We start from the raw sequence: 23381 nt of genomic DNA, 5'->3' as shown, positions 1-23381 counted from the left end.
CAGATGCCCATAGGGCAGGGCGAACCAGGGCAGGATGCTCTGTGGGGCCTCCAAGGAGTCTGCTTGCCTCCTCCCACTCAGCTGCCCTACATTTTGGGGGGGAAGGCAGCAGGCAGACCCAGGAGAGACGTGTGGCTCGGGCATGCTGCAGGCCCTGTGGTGAGTGCCACCCAGCATTTTGTCACCCCCTCAGTGGTGACACCCAGGGCAGCCCCACCACACACCCCTTCCTCTGCTCCTGTATCTTCCCATCACTTTCCTAACCACAGGTATTGATGCAGCCTGGGCATTGGTAGATTAGCATCCACGCTGCAGAGTCAGAAAACTCCAAGAAGAAGCAAACAAATGGCAGCTGGTATGATTACAGTGACCTGTGTGTTTGAGTATGCTTTAAAATAGATGGGCTATTTAAGGAACTCATAGGGACTTGGGTGACGCTGTGGGTTAAACCACAGAGCCTAGGACTTGCCGATCAGAAGGTCGGCGGTTTGAATCCACGCAACGGGGATGAGCTCCCATTTGCTCAGTCCCTACTCCTGCCAACCTAGCAGTTCAAAAGCACGTCAAAGTGCAAGTAGATAAATTGGTACCTCTCTGGCTGGAAGGTAAACAGAGTTACCGTGTGCTGCTCTGGTTTGCCAGAAGCAGCTTAGTCATGCTGGCCACATGACCCGGAAGCTGTACGCCAGCTCCCTTGGTCAGTAAAGTGAGAAGAGCGGCAGAACCCCAGAGTCGGCCACTACTGGACCTACTAGTCAGGGGTCCCTTTACCCTTTAAGGAACTCATACCCCTTAGCACAGCACTAGCATATTCAGATGGTTCTCCTTGTACTCAGCATCCAAGATCAAATGGCCTCACTCAACTGACTAACCAGAAAACCAAGCTACCTGCCTTCTAACTCTCCCCTGTCGCAAACATCAACCCCAGCTTTGATTCTATGTGACTCAACCAACCAAGAAATATGGAGGTGGACAGGGAACCCATTAAAGGGAATAAATATTCCCTTCACATAAGATAGTATCTGAGGTCTGGGACAATCTTTATAGCTTCCTTCTGATCCCTCCATAGCTTATTCGGATTTGTCTCAATGATCAGTACACCATGCCCCACAGCTTGAGGGAACTGCTACCACATCCCTTGCTGTTTAAAACCACCAGAGCATATTGCCTTTCATAAAAAGGCATTTATTTTTTTCCATAAAAGCTATATTCTGCCTGTTTCCTCAAACCAACTGATGTGTAGCTGACTAACGACTTATTGGCTGGAGGCCAGCTCTGTAGTTTCTCAGTTGCCAGTCTTTAAAAGCAGCCTCTTCATTTTTTAAAAAAGCTTTCCAATGGAGCAAGGCTTCTTTCTTGGCAACCGAGGCCCACGAATGGCTCAGGCTTGGCTGCTTGCATTCTGTGTTTTACTTTGCCTCAAGTCTGGAGGTAAGTCTCCGCATTACTGAGAGCCAGTGTGGTATAGTGGTTAAGAGCGGTAGACTTGTAATCTGGTGAACCGGGTTCGCGTCTCCGCTCCTCCACATGCAGCTGCTGGGTGACCTTGGGCCAGTCACACTTCTCTGAAGTCTCTCAGCCCCACTCACCTCACAGAGTGTTTGTTGTTGGGGAGGAAGGGAAAGGAGAATGTTAGCCGCTTTGAGACTCCTTTGGGTAGTGATAAAGTGGGATATCAAATCCAAACTCTTCTTCTACTACCTCAGGATGGTTAAAACAAAAAGCAGTCCCCTAGTTATTGTATGTTATTCCTCCACCTCACTTCCTAAAATGGAGAAATCTCCAAATGGGCTTTGCAGCATTGGTGTCATTACTCGGCATGTTTGGGTAAATGTTGAGTTTGTGGCAGAGCTCAGTTCTGCGGACAGCAGTGTGCCCTCTTTTTCTTTTTAATTGTCTTGTCCACTATCAAGGAGAGGAACACAACCCTCCACAGGACCAAGCCACAAATATGCCTACAATTTCCATATCAAAATTGATACAAACTTAGACCGATTTTCAAAGGGGAAAAAAATCCTTCCTCTTACTGTTAGCTTTCGGTGCCAATAGGATTTGGGGAGCTTAAGACAATAAATATTGATGCATCCCTACTTAAATTAGGACGGTTGTTGCTGAGGTCTCACTGGTACTATGTGTTGTGGCACAGACAGCTGCCTATTAGGAAGGAAAATTTTAAAAAAGGCAGAAAATGAAAGGAGACCCAGGACCTCTGCAAAACACTGAGAGCTTGGAGCCCCGGGTATAACCTAGAATCAGGGGTCAGCAATTTTTTTCAGCAGGGGGCCGGTCCACTGTCCCTCAGACCTCGTGGGGAGCCAGACTATATTTTGAAAAAAATAATAATTTTGAAAAAAATAATAATGAACGAACTCCTATGCCCCACAAATAACCCAGAGATGCATTTTAAATAATGTAAAAACAAGCTGATTCCTGACCGTCCGCGAGCCGGATTTAGAAGGCGATTGGGCCTTAGTTTGCCTACCCATGAGTCCTAGAACAAAGCCCCTGATTTGGTGAGTTGTAAAGCAATGTTTTCAGGAACAAACAATAAAATCAAAGCCTCCTCTCTTTTGCAGTAGATGCTGTAAAGTGCAAAAAATGCAGTTCATTTGCTCCAGGCCCAATATGCAGTGAAGGTTTTGAGGAATGTGAAGGAGATTTCTGCAGCTTGATGGAACTGTACAGTGGTAAGGAGACTTTCCTCTTTAAATTCTTCGTTTGTGTGACTAGGGGGGCGCAGGGCACCTGTCTTCTCAGGTGTCATAAGGAGCCCTGCTAGATCCGAACAAAGGTCCATCTAGTTCTGCATTCTGTTTCCAAGTGGTCAAAAGAACCACACATAGCCTTCATAGCTATGAAGGACTTGCTGACAAATTTATTGACAGCTGCACAAATTATGATAGCTAGGAAGTGGAAGGGGCAAGCAGAATACAAAATGGAAGAATGGTATAAAGAGGTGTGGGATATAGCTATTAATGATAAATTAACATGTGCCTTTAAGGTAAGACGGGGAATATGCAGGAGAAATGAATTTGTACTGTTAAAATGGAAAGGGTTCAAACCATCGCAAGAGGTGTTGAAATTTTGGGAGGTTTGATAATTACAATGGAATGGTCTTGGTGGTGGGGTGCACATTTTAATTCTTATTTATTTATTATTATTACTTTGTCATAATAATGAAGAAGAAGAAGAAGAAGAATCACACAACCATGGAACTTTAGAAATAGAAGGGATCCCAAGTGTTATCTAGTTTAGGGTTTCCACTTTTTTAAAAGTGAAAATCCGGACACCAAAGTAAGTTTTGGAGCTTTTCTAAAAGAGATTTGCCAAAATAAATTGGAGTTTCCATAGGTCTGGGTTTCCCCAGACTTTTTACTGATTACTGAAAATCCCTCCCCCGATGCAATTTCCGAGGGTCAAATCCCAGATATGTCTGGGTAAACCCGGACTTTTGGCATCTGTAGTAATGTTCACCCCCAACTGCTTGCCCCTCCCATCTCCTGTCTCTGCTCTCCGGCCAGACTAGGACGCCCAGGGCAAGGTTGGCGGGCTAATTACTTTTTCCAAAACAGAACAAACACGACCCGGTAGGGCTGCCACCACTCCCTCTTGTCCAGGGGACCCAGAATCACAACCCAGGGAGAAGGCTGTGACCCGTTTAACCTGGCTGTCCCCCTGTTCCGCAAGTTGCATCCACAGACTTGCAGGCAGAAGTTCTACGGTAGAGTGTAACCAAGCGTAAGGCTAGGACTTAGCTATTCCCTCCGGAAAGGCACACAAACTAAAACAGTTTCATTCTTAAAAGGTTTATTTTAAAAATAACATAAAAAACATGCTAGAATAGCAGGCACTCTTTTGAACGTTACAGATAAGAAAATAACAAAGGTACATAGTATAACTAGCTATACATACTCACAAGCTCTAACACAAATAGGATAGTTGAAGTTCTTAAGAATCTGCAAGTTGAAGGCTTTTGAAGATCTCCATTTCAAAAGGCAAAACGACGGCTGTTAAGATGGAACATCAGAGCCGGGCCTCTATGCGGATTGCAGAACAATGGCAGAGAGCGCAATTTCTCAAACAATTCCCTGATCCTTTATTCACAATTCGCACTAGGCGTCATAACTTTCAAGCCAATCATAAGACTCAAATTATTTTTGAATACACCAATGACCGGCTTGCTGGTCAATCAATTTACCCCTTGACAGCTGGGCCAATTTGGAATTCAAACTTTAAATCAAAGGGTTTCCTCCCTTCCGTGGAAATTAGCCAGATACACATTCCCAAGCAATTCAAGGACAGATAGCATCACTGGGGGGGGGGGGAATGTTTACACTCTCAACTCAGGTGTTAGGTCTTTCATTAAATCAAGGCTTCCTTGGTTCCAATAAAGCTTTCAGCTAAGGAGCCATCTAGTCTAGAGTTTAAAGATACACAACTTCTTTCCCAGGGTCCTTGTGGCCGATGAAACTCCCACAAGGCTTCACTCCTTTTACTTGACCAAAGAATAATTTTCTAAATAAGACTAACTTTACTACAGCATCCCTAATCTAGTTCAATAGGGCAGTGTGTGGCACTGTGGTCTAAACCACTGTGCTGCTTGGGCTTGCCGATCAGAAGGTCAGTGGTTTGAATCCCCACAACGGGGTGAGTTCCCTTTGCTCGGTCCCAGCTTCTGCCAACCTAGCAGGTCGAAAGCACGCCAGTGCAAGTAGATAAATAGGTACCGCTCCAGCGGGAAGGTAAACAGCGTTTCCGTACAGTGCTCTGGTTTTGGTGTTCCATTGCACCAGAAACAGCTTAGTCATGCTGGCTACATGACCCGGAAAAACTGTCTGCAGACAAATGCCGGCTCCCTCAGCCTGTAAAGCAAGATGAGGGCTGCAACCCCAGAGTCATAGAATCATAGAATCATAGAGTTGGAAGAGACCACAAGGGCCATCAAGTCCAAACCCCTGCCAAGCAGGAAACACCATCAGAGCACTCCTGACATATGGTTGTCAAGCCTCTGCTTAAAGACCTCCAAAGAAGGAGACTCCACCACACTCCTTGGCAGCAAATTCCACTGTCAAACAGCTCTTACTGTCAGGAAGTTCTTCCTAATGTTTAGGTGGAATCTTCTTTCTTGTAGTTTGGATCCATTGCTCCGTGTCCGCTTCTCTGGAGCAGCAGAAAACAACCTTTCTCCCTCCTCTATGTGACATCGTATGCTACTGGACTTAACTGTCAGGGGTCCTTTACCTTTTTAAATCTAGTTCAAGCTCTTTTTATTGCTTAGTTTGAATCTCCTTTCTTATAATTTGAACCCACTGGTATGGGGTCTACCATCTGGAGCAGCAGGAAAAAACACCTTGATGCATCTTCCATGAGACAGGCCTTCAGATAGTTGAAGATGATTATCACATCACATCTCAGTCTTCTCTCCTCCAGGCTAAACATACCCAATTCCCTCAACTGTTCCTCATAAGGCTGAGGTGCACTATTCTGCAGCATAGTATCAGGAGCACTGCCCTGGTTGCCATAGTCCCTGCTTCCCAGGGATACCAGAGCCTCCATGCTTGCGTGGTTCCACTAGCTTTGGAAATAATGGGGTCCTTGCCAGATTCTGTGCTTCTTCGAAGAAATGAGATCAGTAGCAAGAGGCCACAAGGGGTCCACAGGAAGCCCTGTTTTGGTGCCTCAAAAGCAGCTAATGGACAGACAGATATTTTAAAATAGTTACTTAAGCAGATGACATGTTAGACAGGGATTGAAAAGGAAGCTTTTCATTCCAAGGAACAAATGGATATGTCAATTGAACCTGGACCTCTTTTGCAGTAAGGCCTTCCAGACTTAGGAAAATGAATTTGGGATCCATTTTAGATCATTGTGGTAGAGATTCTGAGATTTCAGATTATAGATTTATTCTGGCATGTATCTCTCCCATCCTTTAACTTCATTTTATTTTAATGTTGATTCCCCCCTACTTTTTTTAAAGCAAATTAAAAATCAAAATTCTGTTCGAGGTATTTTACTTGGATGTGTAGTAAACCTTTGTGCTTTTTGGTATGTTCTCCTTTCTCTTGTTATGGTCTATGGACTAGGCTAATAAAATCAAATTCATTCAAATGCAAATGCTTTTCTTTCTCTCTCCAGTCAAAACCGGTGAATTACAACTAGTCCACAAATCCTGTCCCCCCGAATCCTTCAGAAAGTACTGTGGAAAGGTTTGGACGCGCTACAATCACGTTACAAAGAAAGTAAACTGCTGTTTTACTGACTTTTGCATTGAGTGATTTTAATATTGTATTCTTAAATTGGTTGTGGTTGTAACAGTTATGCTGTTAGGTGTAGATCTCACAAAGACATTGTATTAAAAGAGTTCATGCTCTTGCTCCATCATGGAAGCCAGGAAGCCCTGTTTTAATTGGACAAACCACAGAAAAGGATATAGAATATATTAGCCTGATTTTTATTTTTATTAAACCATTATCCATGTCAAAATTTCCATCTATGTTCTCAAGCTAAGTCGCCTAATTTTGCTATCTTTCTGTCATTGTTTCTAAGGTTCTCCCTTCCCCACTGTTATCTAGTACAATGCTAAAGCCTTTGAACAGTTCTGATGTTAAGGCTATTTGCCAATTTGTCTTCTTCAGGAGTAAGCTGCATTGAATTCAGTGAAGCTTACTTCTGAGTACACAGGCTCGGGATTTTGCAGTTGCGAGATTTTGTAGACAGATTCCTCAGTCTTTCTCAACCATTTGATTTAAATATATAACTATGTCGTGTGCCCAAGAATAAGCTGTGCTGAATTCAACTGAGTTTGATGATGAGTGGCTAGGCTGGGGATTTTGCTGATGCAATAATTTAAAGAAAGATTTCTCACTCCATGGTATTAAACACCCAGAAAAGCAAAAGCAAAAACAAAACCCTCCCCTGCCCACAATATATCTGTACAGGGATCTGAGCTGGCATGACGAACACTGCAAGCGCTAAACAAACACAGACAAGTAACAAGCCCCATCCATAGACTGTGATTTTTTTACATTGGGCACAACAGGTATCTCCCCTAACTTGGAAGCATTCTAATGATTGGTCAGTCCTTAACTGCGTTGTTAGAACCTCCCATCCCACACTTGCAGTCAAGGGGGTCAGGTAGGGGGCTGGACCCAGACTTTCCTGGGTTTTGTCCATTGGATTCTGAATTCCCATCTTCCTTGAGTCCACTGAACCCTGTTCCCCGGGTGCCCTGTTTGATTAGAAAGCTGGAATATATTTTATTTTCTCTTTCCTTAATACTGCCATGTATTTTGGACTGGTGGGAGGTGGCTATTTGAATTATAATAGATAACATAGTTGCTAGATTTTCATGCAGTGCAACAATACAAGCTTTTAAACACTTATTTTATCTGATGCTTCGGTGTTTTGTTTTGATGGAGTTAAATTTAAGTTGTAATCTATATTCCATTTTGTTTTCTGAGTAATCATTGTGACTGGAATTTCCCCTCGAGAATGCCGTTCCTTATCTTTTCCCTTCCTCAAGATTCATGAATGTACAATACGTCTTCATTTCCTATGAGAATTGTGATGACTATGTCTTTCATAAACTGAAAAGCGTTCTGCTAATGTAGGTGCAATAGATGTTTTAAAAATGGATTTCAGTCTCTGGTCAGTCTCACCTCCTGGCCATATCTGCTCGCTGCCCCCTCACCTTTGGGGTGCTTCCATACAGTGTGCATGGGGGCTGATTTAAGTCTGAACGAAGCAGGCTGAGTGAAAAAATAAAAGGGGGAAAACTCATTGTGTGAGTATTTTTTAAATTAAGCAAAGTCCTGGACTTAGAATGGGACGCAGGTGGCGCTGTGGGTTAAAGCCTCAGCGCCTAGGGCTTGCCGATCGAAAGGTCGGCAGTTCGAATCCCTGCGGCGGGGTGCGCTCCTGCTGCTCGGTCCCAGCGCCTGCCAACCTAGCAGTTCGAAAGCACCTCCGGGTGCAAGTAGATAAATAGGGACCGCTTACCAGCGGGAAGGTAAACGGCGTTTCCGTGTGCGGCTCTGGCTCTGGCTCTGGCTCTGGCCAGAGCAGCGATGTCACGCTGGCCACGTGACCCGGAAGTGTCTCCGGACAGCGCTGGCCCCTGGCCTCTTAAGTGAGATGGGTGCACAACCCCAGAGTCTGTCAAGACTGGCCCGTACGGGCAGGGGTACCTTTACCTTTTTACCTGGACTTAGAGGGGTGGCTGGGGATAAACAAACTTCTACTAATAACGAAACATCCTGAAAAGCAGGGGCTGTGTGGTATATCTCCTACTGATACAATCCCAGTTCTCTTCAATTATTACTTTGAAATCAGTGTAGGAGGCAGACCCTACAGGTGAACTGGAAGATTCACAGTGGCTTAAGATCTGGTCCAAGTATACCTTTAGGTCCAGGTCTGCTGACAGAGTCATGGGAACAAATAGAACAAAGCTCATTTCACCCCTCTCTGTAAGGCAGACCAGAAACCTCTTTGTGTAGTGATGAAAATGTGTCAGTATGTGGGGTGGGGGGACTGTTCTACAGCAGAGGTTCACAGTCACATAAAGTACTACAGCCATGGGCAGGACAACAAACAGGGCCTCCTTCCCATATCTTTTAATATTTCCCTAGCCTCCCCAATATCTTAAAGCCCACAGTGTGCACGGTGGCAAAGGAAACCCACTGCCCATCAGTATGAACTGTTGCGCAGTGGTAAATTAATCAAAGCAGAGTCTTCTTCATAAACAGAATAAACTTTTACTTGAGAAAATAAAGTTGTTCATAAACAGCATACTTAAAGAGCATACACAGAGTGCTCAGCTATCTGACTCTTCACAGAGGTAGTTACAGGTAAGTAGCTGTGTTGGTCTGCTATAGTCGAAACAAAATAAAAAAAATCCTTCCAGTAGCAACTTAGAGACCAACTAAGTTTGTTATCGGTAGTGGAAGACAGAAGTGCCTGGCGTGCTCTGGTCCATGGGGTCACGGAGAGTCGGACACGACTAAACAACTAAACAACAACAGCAATTTGAAGGTATCTGAAGAAGTGTGTGTGCACACGAAAGCTCATACCAATAACAAACTTAGCTGGTCTCTAAGGTGCTACTGGAAGGAATTTTTTTATTTTGTTTCTTCACAGAGGCACAGTCTAAGTTACTGATTTACTAAAGTCCTGGAGCCACTCTGTCTGCAACAACACAACACTGGCTGACACACACACACACACACACACACACACACACACACACACACACACACTCAGACAATGAGGCCCACAGAGAGACTGCCTACTTTTATAGGGAGAGTGAGTCATCACTCAAGATGAGTCACAAGTCACAGTGACTTCGCAGTTTGCTGTTAACAGTCTGCAGTTAGCAAGCCTGAATGATTGTGTAAGCCTTGTAGTCCTCACTGCTTCTGCTCTCAAGAACCTTTGTCTCGTGACATGAACAAGGTGCAGAGGTTGCCTTCTGCTGTGTCAGACCGTCAGTCCATGTAGCTTAGGATTCTTTGTGCCGCATGTGGGGAAACTGTGGTTCTCTGGATGTTGCTGAGCTACAACTCCCATCATCCTTTGCCATTGGTCACGTTTGCTGGGGCCGGTGTGAGTTTGGCAACCTTGGGAGGGGGAAGGGGTTCCCAAAATCTGGTGCGGACAGCCTTAAGCTACATGGACTGATGTGGTATAAGGCAGCTTCCTAGGCAGGGCAGTAGTTGCTAAACTCCACTGGAAAGCAATATCATGCCACAAGAAAATCGCTGGTGTGCCGTGAAAAATAAATTTAAAGTCACCGGTGAGCCAAAAGCACCTATTTACAGAGAAGGCTGTTTTTGTTTTAACCATTTCTTTTGTGCTTTTATCCTGTATTTTTATCTTGTGAACTGCCTTGAGATTTTTGGATGAAGGGTAGAAAATAAATTTAATAAAATAAATAAAAATATGTTTCTCACGCTGGAATCAGTGTAATAATGTAGATGTATAACTGAGACAACGCATCATTTGTTGTTTTTGTAAAGTTAAAACCCAGTTCCAGCAAGTAAAACGGTAAAACTTACTTTGTGTGTGTGTGGTGTGAATTTATTTCTACACAAAAAGTCAGATCGGAGAGAGAACTTCCGCTGGCTATAGCAAGGTTAAAAAAAGGTAAAGGACCCCTGGACAGTTAAGTCCAGTCAAAGGCGACTATGGGGTTGTAGCACTCATCTCACTTTTAGGCTGAGGGAGCCAGCGTTTGTCCACAGACAGCTTTCCGGGTCATGTGGCCAGCAGGACTAAACCACTTCTGACGCAACAGGACACCGTGACGGAAACCAGAGCGCACGGAAACGCTGTTTACCTTCCTGTCACAGCAGTACATATTTATTTACTTGCACTGGCATGCTTTTGAACTGCCAGGTGGGCAGAAGCTGGGACAGAGCAATGGGAGCTCACTCTATTGCGGGGATTTGAACCGCTAACCTTCCAATGGGCAAGCCCAAGAGGCTCAGTGGTTTGGACCACAGAGTCACCTGCTCCCTTATTGGCTACATTAATAATCTGCATGGATAGCATTCCCTGGCAATGAAGATTAAGGTGTGGACATACACCGACTAGTAGCACAGTTAGTGACAATATGGCATTCCCTTAGATGTGCTAACACTGCACACTATGCGTCTATGTTTAAAGATGGCGGCCTTACAGTGGCTGCCTCACAGAAAGCAGCTCCTTGCAGATGGAAGCATACTCTGAGTAGATTAGAGTTGACTGTGCTTCAACGATGCCAGGAAATATAAGAGAGAGATTCGCCCTCCACTCCTTGGAGGTTTTAAAGCAGAGATTGGATGGCCATCTGTCCTGGATGCTTGAGCTGAGATTCCTGCTTTGCAGGAGGTTGGACTAGATGTCCCTTGGGTCTCTTCCAACTCTTCTACACTTCCACAGTTCCACAATTCCTGTGTTCAGCTTCCACTGGATTGAGGAGGATTTGTGAGTTTGGGAATATTCCCTGGTAATTCTCCTCCTGATCATGATAACACACACTCAGCAATAAGCTGCTTTGAGATGAAGAATTGCACCGTCACTTCCTGGCACCTTGGCATCACTTTATTCTCTAAAGGACACCCATGTCCTCTACAGAAAGCAAGCTGAAAATGCACCGGGCAGAAATGCCCTCACAGTGTTTCAAGCCATGAATGTGAACATATCCTCGGGGAAGAATTGACATTCATTTCGAGAAAGTCAGGCCCTACAACACTTGGGAAGAATGAGAGGTCAGCCTGCTGTTCAACACAGACATCAGTTATCTCTGATGGGGACTCTGAATGTCTTCCCTCTAATACTCACTCCTTCTATCTCAATCATGGGTCTTTCAGGAACATGGGTCTTTCTTCTCCCCAGGTATTAATACATTACCACGCCAGTGGATTGAACCATTCTAAAGGCAACTCTGCAGAGTCACAAAACTTCAGGAATAAAACAAACAAACGGCATGAACTCTGTGACCTGTGCATTTGAGTGTGATTTTAAAACAGAGGGACTGTTAAAGGAATCAGATCAGTTATCACAACCCTAGCATATTAGGATGTTTCTCCAAGTCCTTGCAGTTAACATGCAAGAAGAAATAGCCTCACTCAGCTGACTAACCAGCCAACTTTCCATCTCTGCCCACCTAATAGGCATCAACTCCACCTTTGATCCTGTATGACTCCATCAACCAAGAAATATGGAGGTGGACCAAAAACCCACTGAAAGGAACAAGAACTCCTTCCTTGTATGATAGCACCAGGTGGCCTCCGAGGTCTAGGACATTCAGTACAGCCCATTTGGATTTTTGTGAGCAATCAATGCATTATATCCCAATCAGATCAAAGGAACCACTACCCACCCCTCTACTGCTCTTTGAAACCACCCCAGCATATTTCCAGAGGCTTCTTGTATCTTTCAAGCCCATCACTTTCAGGTGTCCTGAGAAGCCAAGGAGGTTATATAATTGCTGTGTTGAGCTTCGTTCGTCACACCTTAGATATATGCTGCCTTCTGCTGGATCAAGGACTGGATTCAATTAGAGAACCATGATGTGTTAGATTTGGAGGGACTGGATAATCGATTTGGATGGCATGCATATCTATGGTATGGCAAGATAAAGGCCCACAGTGGCTTTAAAAATCATGTAATTATTATATGAGGCGTTATACAATGTATGGACTAGATATAAAGATCTCTTAGTAAGAAAAACACCAAAAATGGATTTCGCCAATGGAAGCACAGCCCCCCCCCCAAAGTTAAATATGGAAAACAAATGGTTGAGGTACTCAGATTTGTTGTTAGAGGATCAGGAAGGTTTTAAATTAAAATTATTTGAACAAATGAAAGATAAAGTGAATTGGTTGCAATATTATCAAATTAATGAATTATATAAGATGGATAAGAGAAATGGTTTTGAAACAGAAAAAACCAAATTGGAAACGGAGTTGTTAGATACGAAAGTTAAGAATATGTCTAAAATGTATAATTTGTTGTTGGAGTGGCATACAAAGGATGAAGTTAAATCGGTTATGATTGATTGGGCAAGAGATATGGGACATAATATAATGATGGAGGATTGGGAGAGTCTATGGAAGAAAGGGGTTAAGTTCACTGCATGTATGATGTTAAAGGAAAATATTATGAAGATGATGTATAGATGGTACTTGACCCCTGTAAAACTAGCAAAGATTTATCACATTAGTGATAACCTTTGTTGGAAATGTAAAGAAAAAGGTACCTTTTTCCATATGTGGTGGACCTGTCCCAAAGTGAAGGACTTCTGGGAGAAGATTTATAATGAACTGAAAAAAAAATGTTGAAATATACATTTATTAAGAAACCAGAGGCCTTTCTTCTTGGAATAACAGGTTTGGAATTGCCCAAGAAAGATGCTAAATTATTTTTGTATGCCACAACGGCCGCCGTTGCTAAATTACTTGCTAAAAATTGGAAAACACAAGAACTACCAACAGTGGAAGACTGGCAGATGAAGATGATGGACATTTTGGAGCTAGCTGACCTGACTGGAAGAATCCGTGATCAGAAAAAAGAGGAGTTTCAAGAGGACTGGAGGAAATTTAAGAACTCTTTGAATAAATATTGTAACAAGGAAAACTAGAAAATACTTGAAAGAAACAAATAGGCCTAGGATTAAACTAAGTTATAATTAAATAAATGGGATTTAGAATATTAAGAAAAGTGAATAAGATGGATTATAATTGGAAATTGTTTTAGTTTTATAATGATATTGGAATGCTGTTACTTTTAACTACAAGGAAACTCAGAAGGGAGGGACTAGAGGAAGTCAACCAATATGTTTAAAAGTTTGGATTTGTAAAGAATTAGGTTTGTTGTTATTGTTTATCTGTTTATTTTTCCTTTTTTCTTCTTTCGTTCATTGATGTATTTTTCTTTTCCCTCCTGTTTTTGTGTGTTATTCTGCTTTGTGGTTTTTGTTATAATTGTGGAAAATCTATTTTTTTTTAAAAAAAAAAAGCTTCATGGAGAAACAAAAATATGGCATTAACTCTGTGACCTGTGTATTTGAATGTAGTTTAAAAACAGAGGGACTATTAAAGGAATCAGATCAGTTATCACAACCCTAGCATATTAGGATGTTTCTCCAAGTCCTTTTAGTTAACATGCAAGATGAAATAGCCTCACTCAGCTGACTAACCAGCCAACTTTTCATCTCTCCCCATTAATGGGCATCAGCTCCAGCTTTGATCCTGTATGACTCCACCAACCAAGAAATATGGAGGTGGAACAAAAACCCACTGAAAGGAACAAGAACTCCTTCCTTGTATGATAGCACCAGGTGGCCTCTGTGAGTTCTGGGACATTTGGTACAGCATTCAGCCGAATCATCAGCCCATGTAGATTGTTCTAAACCATTAGTGCATTATGTTCCAAACCGATCAGGGGAGCATACTTCCAGAGGCGGCTTGTATCTTTCAAGCCCATCATTTCCTGATGTCCTGAGAAGCCAAGGAGATTTCTTCTGACCTTACATAATTGCTGTGTTGAGCTTGGTTCATCACACCTTACCAGAGGCTGAGCTGCTGCTGCGACTTACTCCAAGGAGGTCTGATCTGCCCTGCAACCCAGTGGTCTCTCATCTGCCAGACTTCAGAACTTGCCTCCTCATACAAAAGGGGTATCAATGGGGCAGAGCTTCTTTCCTGATAATCGGGGCCTACGTGTGGCTCAGGTCTGCCTGCTTGTGTTCTGTATCTTGCTTTGCCTCAAGCCTGGAGGTAAGAAACCCCCCAACTCCTTTCTGAGCTCTGTCACATGTTAGCTGTGTGTGTCAGTGGAGATTCAGCAGGGACAATTTCTGGAAGGCAAGCGTAGTCCCTGCACTCAGAATGTTTAGGTAGCTGCTGAGGCTACATGAGAGTCTAGTTCTACTGACAACAATATGCCCTCTTTTTCAATTTAAATCTCTTGTCCTTCATCAGGGAGTGGAGCACAAACCGCCACCATACGTCTGATCTCCTCAGTGTTTCCTTGAGATAGTCTTTCCCCAAAGCAGAGGTTTCCAAGCAGCCGTCCCTCATCACTGGGCCACCCCTATCCCAAAGAGAGGTGCCTCCTCACTTGTCTGTCCTACAGGCAGCCACCCCCCCCCATCACTGGGCCACCCTTATCCCAAAGTGATGTGCTAGTTGGCTGGGCTCCCTCACATACTTGCTTGCTTACTCTGAGGCTGCCTCAGCTCCTGGCAACCACCATCCCCAGTCAGCTCCAGAAGCACCATTCGCCTGGGGAGCTTGTAGCCAGGGCTGCTGCAACAAACAGCTGCACAAGCCTTTGGCAAGCAGAGAAATGGAACTGGGAAGGAAAGAGAGATGGAGGCTAGTGTTGCCCACAGCCCCCCTGACCATCATTCAAGACACCCCATAGTCCCATGACACACTGGTTGAAAACCACTGAACTAGAGTGACTCCATATTGGAAGGAGCTTCTGGTGTCAGGCTCTTTCAGTAGAAGAATGGATGTCACTTTGAAGTGGGTGAGCAAAGAAGCCTCCTACCATGGGGTCCCTAAGAGAAGTGTTAGAACCCGTGTCTTGCATGCAGAACACCCCAGGTTAATCCCCCCACCAGGCATCTCCAGTCAAAAGGTTCAAGGAGAAGAAGATGAAACATCCTGAGACTCTGGGGACAAAACTGGGGGAAATGGAGTGAGAGCTTGACTGGGTGTAAGTTCGGCTGAGGTGAGTCAGGCTGCCTGCTCATGATAGAATTAAATTTTTCATGTGTGTTTGTGAAGTGTGTGTGAAGGCTTGTACCCAATGTATCTTAATTCATCCAATTAAGAGGGGAATGCCTGGTGTTTCACCAGTGCTTGCTTTGCAGTGCAGCAGCTGCTCATTAGGAAAGAAAACTGTTAAAAAGGGGAGAAGTGGTAGGATTAGCAGGGCCTGTGTGCAAGACCCAAGATTTGCAGCCCTTGGCCCATCCCTTAACAAATCCCCTGATTTAATTAGTTTTAAAGTAAGGACAGTGCTTGCAGGAACAAACAAACAAACAAACAAACAAACATGTCTGTCTTTTACAGTGGATGCTGTCAGATGCAGAAAATGCTTTTCCAGTCATCCTGACGAACCATGCGAACTGAGCGATGGGAAGTGTAATGGGGACGTCTGTGTATTGGGAAAAATATTTTCAGGTAATGTTTCTGTCCCATTTATAGTCCTCCTTTGTGTATGCTGGACTAGGATGACCGGATGTTTCAAACAGGTGGACTCTGTTGTGAAATCATGGTGAGGGGTGGGTCGGGACTCATGGCTGTATCACTCCAAAGAAGCAGTTTTCTCAGGTGGGTCTGAGGACTGTGCCACTTGCCCTCTCCTCTTCTGCGGCCATGCCTCTTCCTCTGCCCTCGTACCTGTGCTCCCAGTGACATGCCCTGTCCACCCCACACCTTACTGACACCTTTGGCGCATCATAGAGGTGGTGGCAGAAGAGGAGGTAGGAGAGGTGGCACAGGGGTGAGATTGCCTCAAAGAGCAAAACGTCCCGGGCTATCCCTGTACACAACTGCGAGCCACAATTACTAAAAGATTTGCCTCACAAGGTCCTTGAATGTCAGCTTTGTTGTTATATAAAAGGGCATTACAAATACACACTTAAGAAGATGAAATAATGGGGAGTAGCAGGAAAAGTAAGGCTTGTTTGTTGTTGTTGAGTCATTTAGTCGTGTCCAACTCTTCGTGACCCCATGGACCAGAGCACGCCAGGCACTCCTGTCTTCCACTGACTCCCAGTTTGGTCAAACTGATGTTGGTAGCTTCGATAACAATGTCCAACCATCTCGTCCTCTGTTGCTCCCTTCTCCTTGTGCCCTCAATCTTTCCCAACATCAGGGTCTTTTCCAGGGAGTCTTCTCTTCTCATGAGGTGGCCAAAGTATTGGAGCCTCAGCTTCACGATCTGTCCTTCCAGTGAGCACTCAGGGCTGATTTCCTTCAGAATGGATAGGTTTGATCTTCTTGCAGTCCATGGGACTCTCAAGAGTCTCCTCCAGCACCAGAATTCAAAAGCATCAATTCTTCGGCGATCAGCTCTCACTTCCATACAGGGAACTAATTGGTATCTTATACTCTCAGGAAAAGGTACAGTGGTACCTCAGGTTACATACGCTTCAGGTTACATACGCTTCAGGTTACAGACTCTGCTAACCCAGAAATAGTACCTTGGGTTAATAACTTTGCTTCAGGATGACAACAGTAATCGTGCGGTGGTGGCGGCGCAGCAGCAGCAGGAGGCCCCATTAGCTAAAGTGGTGCTTCAGGTTAAGAACAAACAGGTTAAGAACGGACCTCCAGAACAAATTAAGTATGTAACCAGAGGTACCACTGTATTTGGAATCCTTCATAGACAATAAGGTTGTCCTGGTGCCTTTATTATACAGTGGTACCTTGGTTCTCAAATTTAATCCATTCTGGAAGTCCGTTCCAAAAACAAAGCATTCCAAAACCAAGGTGTGCTTTCCCATAGGAAGTAATGCAAAACAGATTAATCCATTCCAGACTTTTAAAAACAAACCCTAAAACAGCAATTTAACATGAATTTTACTAACAAGACCATTGATCCAAAAAATGAAAGCAATAATCAATGATCAACAATCAACAATCAACAATGACTATAACATAAATAAGACAGTATTGTAGATGATAAAAATTAAAATTAATTTCTTTTCTTACCTGCACTGATGATAGTCATGGTTTGGAGGGGGGGGGGCTTTTATCCATTTCCGCAGGCACACAATCAATCAATCAGTAGCTGAACTGGGTTCCACAAAGTCACAAAAACAAATTAACCGAAAAAGCCTCAAAAACAAAAACGCAAAATAAATATAAAAAACAGAACCGGTAAACTTAATCCATTCCGGAACTCCGTTTGACTTCCGAAATGTTCAAAAAACAAGGTGCAGCTTCTGATTGGTGCAGGTGCCCTGGAAACATTAGCTGACAGTTGCATTGGATGTTCAGCTTCTGAAAAACGTTTGAATACCGGAACACTTACTTCAGGGATTTTGGTGTTTGGGAACTAAGGCATTTGAGTACCAAGGTGTTTAAGAATCAAGGTACCACTGTACATCTATAGGCGACAGGCAAAAACGTTCCTCTTTAACCAGTCCTTTGGTTGACTGACATTCAATGCCCCTTTAAAATGTTTTTTTTTTGGGGGGGGGGTTATTGGGTTGTTCTTGTTTTTATTTTAATTACCAATTTTGTGTTTTTATATTGTGATTTTATCATGTGAACTGCCTTGATACCTGCAGGTTTAGGGTGGTATACAAATTTAATTAAAAAAAAGGAAAAACAGTGGTGGAGATTATGATATTTAAGGGTTTGCTTTATTTGGACATGTACCTTGTACATGTTTTAGCTTTAATTTAACATTGACATTTTAGCAGTTTTAGCAAAATCAGTTTGAAATTCTGTTCCAGTTATACCCTTTGGAAGAGTTTAATGATGTGGCGTAAACTTTGTCCTTTTAAATGTACCCTCATTTGCTATGGACAAATTTGGTAACATTCTCTCCGTACTTGTTCTTAACACAAATACTTCTCTTTCTCTTTCCAAAAGAAAATGGTGACTTGATGAAATACTACAAAGAATGTGGCGCTGGAGTATCGCTAGAGGACTGTGGAAAGGAATTGACAGCGGAAAATAGAGAGAAAATAACGTGCTGCAATACTGACTTCTGTAATGAATGATTTTCCTATTCTATTCTTAAGATTGTTTCGATCTATCCAGGGACCTCATGACACCACAATTCAAATAACATACCTTCTGATGCAGACCTACTGGGGGGAGCCAAACCCACAGTCTCCACCCCAGTCATCCTCATCTCCCTCCACAAATTGGAGCCTGGCTGTGTGATGTGGGCAGTCTTCTGTATTTGTGGAAGGTTCCCACCAGTGCTTTTCTTCAGCATGCCAGAGTGCAGTTCCAGCACCTTTTGGTCCCACTTCTTCCCTTCATGTACCCAAAACAAAGCCCAAACCAAACATTTCAAGTCAAAACAGAAGCTGGTCAGTGTGTGAGAGTCTACACTGCTTTTTTTTGGTTTACATCTATGACTCCACCTAGCTCTTATCTGCTCGTAGCTGTAATTGGTCAAGCTATGGGGTGGGGCCAATTCGTATTTTCTTTTCTTTTTCTTTTAATGAATATTTTTTTATTAAGAATTTAAACAAAACTTATTTTCTTAATATATATCATTCTTGATCCCCCCATTCCCCCCACATAAAATAACCCCCCCTCTCCTCCCCCCCGACTTCCCTCAGCTCCAGTCTCTGGTTTCTCTACAGATGCTATTCTCTGCATGTTACATAATTGTCTAACTCCTTAATTTATCTAACTGGTTATTGTCAATAAAAAAAAATTGTGAGTGTTTTTTCCAAACCTGCCAAGGAGTCCAGTTCACTTTGTTGTTTCTTTAAGTACTTTGTAAAAGGTTCCCATTTATCTTTAAAGTCACAGTTATACTTGTCCTGTAGCTTTGGAGTCAATTTTGCCAGTTCTGCATAGTCCATCAGTTTCTCTTGCCATAGTTCTGTACAGTGGTACCTCGGGTTACATACGCTTCAGGTTACATATGCTTCAGGTTACAGACTCCACTAACCCAGAAATAGTGCTTCAGGTTAAGAACTTTGCTTCAGGATGAGAACAGAAATCATGCTCCGGCGGCGCGGCGGCAATAGGAGGCCCCATTAGCTAAAGTGGTGCTTCAGGTTAAGAACAGCTTAAGGTTAAGTACGGACCTTCAGAACGAATTAAGTACTTAACCTGAGGTACCACTGTATTTCCTTTTCTTCAACCCATTTCCCATGTAGCGGCGACAGGCTTGAAGCTTTCCAGCCAGGCCTCTATTGTTGCATGCATGTGCCTTTGTGCAAGGGCCCTTCCAAGCTGCCCTAGCCATCCGCCTGAATCTAAGAGAACACAGGAGGTGAGGATGATTTAAGTGACTTGCACCAGAACCAGGGGCACCAGAATCTATACAGGGCTGCCCCGAGTCGCCCGGCGACTTGCTGTAACAACTTCTTGGTGAGTTCCAGCATCTGTTTTCAGCACTGGTTCCCACACATTTTCAACCACTGATTTCCCAGAGTCCAAAATGCATGGGAAGCCTCCATGAGGACGAAATTTCTCCCCCTTGACAGTACTTGGCATCAGAATAACTGGCTAAGCATAGTTGTCAATCAAATACACATCAGTTCAACCGCTTTGCTCCTCCTCTGTGCACTCGTGTGTGTGTCCTCATTTATGTATGCTTTCATTGTTTTATTATTTGGAAAATAATGTCCCCTAAGTGCTCAATTGTCTGAGGGACTGGAGTGGGTTGTGGCGTACTGCGGTTATTAATATTACACATATGGAAGCAATAGGATGAATAAAATCTGACTTTTCTGGAAATAAAAATTGTCCAGTCTACAATTATGGTTCAAAAGCTTTACTAACAGAACTTGTTCCAAAGCAGACACTCAGAACAATGATGTTAATTCCAGAGAGTTACCATGTGTTTATTAAAGCTCAGGTACAGCATCTTAGACATATGACGTTAATTCATACAGAAGTGAGAACAAAGCTCATCCTCTCCCCTGGCCTCCATTACAGCCTGAGGCTGTGTTCCTGGAGAGAATCATTTTCACACCTTTCTCCTTGTTGGCCTGAGAGAGGAAACAAAAGACCAACTCAAACATAATGGAGATTTGCAACTGAGGTACCTGATTGTATACATGTGAAAGCTGCAATGTTAGAGAAAGGAATTCATGGAACATCCTAGGGCAGTGATGGTGAACCTTTTAGAGACAGAGTGCCCAAACGGCAACCCCAAACACATTTATTTATCACAAAGTGCAAACACAGCTATTTAACCTGTATATCTGATTTTTTCTGTGTGTTTCACATTTCTTCTTTATGACTACTGTTGTAATAAATAATCCTTCATAAAAGTTAATGTATTATATTCTTCATTAAATTATCTTTCCATTGATATATAATTTTATGGTATAACTCAGTGCTTTTTTCTTTCTTTCTAAAAAATGTTCATTTTGACTCAAGAAAATCTCCACTGGGAAAAAATAAATACAGTTCAAATCGGAGAAAATAAATACAATGAATTTCTTCTCCCATTAAATTCACAAAACGTTTAGGGGTATACGTCCCCCTGCAATCCCATAGAAAATAAGCACTGGTATTACTCCAAAACAAAGTGGTGTTGTGTGGCAATTCCCTCCCACAGTTGAAGTAATAAAGACACTGGACACCAGAATTAAGGTTAATGGGCGTAAATGGCCACAACTTTATTGATTACAGGTAAGAGCGGTATTGGCTTTAGGCATTGGCCCTAACAGACTATCCGGTCTAACCGGGAAGGGGTTAAACACCACCAGGGGGAGCCCCCGAGATGCACATCCCTAGGCGCTCCCCGAGGGGTTACCGCTCGGGGGCGTGCTTTAGGCCCTAGCCGCCGTAGGTTTCGGACGAGGCGATGCACCCCAGAGTCCTTTAACAAACTACCCTTCAAGAATTGGGGAGGTGATGGCGTTCCTCCCCCCGACTTCATTTGCATAACAATACCCCTGCCAATGCCTAACCGCCACACGAGCCAGGCTCGCCGCCAATACCCTCAAACCTGTAACCAATCCCTGATCCCCTGAAAAATGTCAGCCAGCCAAATATCGTTACCGGCATCGGAAAGATGCACGCCATCCCCGCGGTAGAGTGCTTCCTTGCTGAATTGGATGCCTGGGTGCTCAATGACTCGCCCACCAATTGCAGCCACTCTACGCGCCACCGAGCGCTCCAAGATCCTTCTGGCTCTACTCACGGCCACGGGATTAGTGGCGTCCCGCCAGCAGCGCCTTTCCAGCAAAGATGACCATATAATTGTAAGCTTTGGATAGGAGGCCCACAGCTCTTCCAGGTCATTGACAATGTTCCACATTAAGTCCACCCCCTTTCTATAAGCCAAGTCGTTCTCGCCCAATTGTATGACGAGTGCCTCGGGTGGGCCCTGTGCTGCAATTTTATTTGATAAAGTTGGGAAAAATTCCTCCCAACGCATTCCCCGATGCGCTATCCAGGAAACTGCAACATTGCTCGGGAGCTGGAGATCACCGCCAAAGCCCCTGGCAAACGCCCGCATTCTTGCCCAGTGGACGATGCTGTGGCCAAAGATCCAGATACGTACAACACCGACACCTGAAAATAAGAGAGAGCCAGGTCAGGGTGGGGGCAGATGGAGGGAAGGAGAAGGAAGATTTAACGAGATTTACGGATGTAACCCTTATATGCATTCGACTTCCACCACCCCAAGTCCATTATCCTCTCTGCTGGAAACCCATATGGACGGCAGTGGTGGCCGCTCCTATGCGGAAGGAGTGTGCCGCGTACTCCACCGGTGGGAGCCCGATGGCCGTGATCGCCTTGCGCATGACCCTCGTGAACTGGTGTTTCGTCAGGCGAGAACCATCTGCATGAATGAAAAAGGGGCCACTTGTTTTTGGTCTTAGGCATAGAAACTTTCTTGCGTCCTTAACTGGGCAAGGACCGGCCTTCTGAGTAGCCTGCAGGCGGACAAGAGCCCCTCTGCCAAGCTGGTCGGTCTTTGAACTGCGGATTTTCAGGATTACCTCAGAGCTGGACAAGGATACATCCTCCAAGAGGAGCCCCCTGCTGTTACTAACCGGTTGGTCATCACAAACCACCTCGCCTAAGAATGCGAAGGAAAATGCTGTGGAAAATAACCTGGCCTCGTACCTGGACCAGCAGATGACCCTGAGCTGCACACGTATTTGCAACAGTATGTCAAAAGTTATGGGCCTTCTGCTATCCAAGCTAGGAGGCTGGGATCTACGCCAGCCCTCTGTTATTCTAAAGCAGCAATGCAGCAGCAAGCAAAGGCTCTAGCAGCTCAGTCAGCTGCTTGTGGCTGGAAAGCCAAACAGGAAGTTTGTGACTGTTGCCATGGAAACAAAGGGGCAGTCCATTCTCCTTATTGAGCACAGGATGTGAGCTCAGTGTGTGTCATATGACCTGTACAGGATGTACATGGGTGGAGTTTATTCTTACTGCTGTTGAGTGCAGACATGTTTCTCTGTACTGATGTAAAGGACAGAAATAAAAGATGTAAATAGATTTCTGTCTGCTTCTTTCCCCTCCCTGGGGGACACCAAAGGGGAGAGAGAAGGAACGGTGTGTTTTTCTCACAGCCTGAGAAAAATCGCCGAGACCTCGCCAGCTTATCTGCCAGGAGTAGCAGCCGGGAGGTCGCCAAGGAATATCTGCCGGTGCCTAGAAGAGGTAGGCACATTCCTCTGACCCAGGCAGAATTCCAACAGTGGTAGCAGCTGACGGTTGCTACGATCCATGGGAATCTGCAAAGATAGTAGCAGAGCTACTGTATTCATCTCTCTCCATGGAAGCCTGAAGTGAGAGGCTGTTCCTCTGCAGCCAGAAGCTGACCAGACGAAGCTGACAGCCACGGAGCCCAAAGGTATGAGATTTTCGGGCTTAAAAGTGTGAATGCAGATTGATTCATTCTCTGCTTCACGGGGAGCAGCGTTTGGGAAAACAGCTCCAGTGAGAAGAGGCCTGCATTCCAGACATTCTTTGTGGTTTTCCTGTCCAAGGAAAGGAATGCACTGTTGCTAAGCGACACCCTTCAGTGAAGGCTGAGCCTCAGAGAGGAGAAGTGAAAGTTACAATGAAATGTTTTGGCTACAGAGTCTGAAGAGCTCTTGGAACTTTCCAACGCAGCCAGCGTTGAGAGCTGCCAGGTGCACAAGAGTGTAAACAAGCCAGCTTTTGGATTTTAGAGGCTTGTGTTTGAGAGTTAAAGGCAAAGGACTTAAAATG

General features: G+C 44.2%; 2 long non-coding RNA genes across 2 annotated transcripts; both read left to right on the top strand.

The window, feature by feature from the left end:
- Positions 1-1271: 1271 nt before the first annotated feature.
- LOC307209206 lies at positions 1272-7779 on the top strand. The gene is made up of 3 exons (XR_013835420.1): positions 1272-1431; positions 2577-2687; positions 6136-7779. It is a non-coding gene; the product is annotated as an uncharacterized lncRNA (long non-coding RNA).
- A 6045-nt stretch (positions 7780-13824) lies between these two features.
- Positions 13825-18197, top strand: LOC307209166. Its single transcript, XR_013835367.1, has 3 exons — positions 13825-14258; positions 15564-15674; positions 18099-18197. It is a non-coding gene; the product is annotated as an uncharacterized lncRNA (long non-coding RNA).
- The last annotated feature ends 5184 nt before the right edge of the window (positions 18198-23381 follow it).

This window comes from Podarcis cretensis (assembly GCF_951804945.1).
Source record: "Podarcis cretensis genome assembly, chromosome: 2".
Lineage (NCBI taxonomy): Eukaryota > Metazoa > Chordata > Lepidosauria > Squamata > Lacertidae > Podarcis > Podarcis cretensis.
This window is presented reverse-complemented; position numbering and strand designations above follow the sequence as displayed.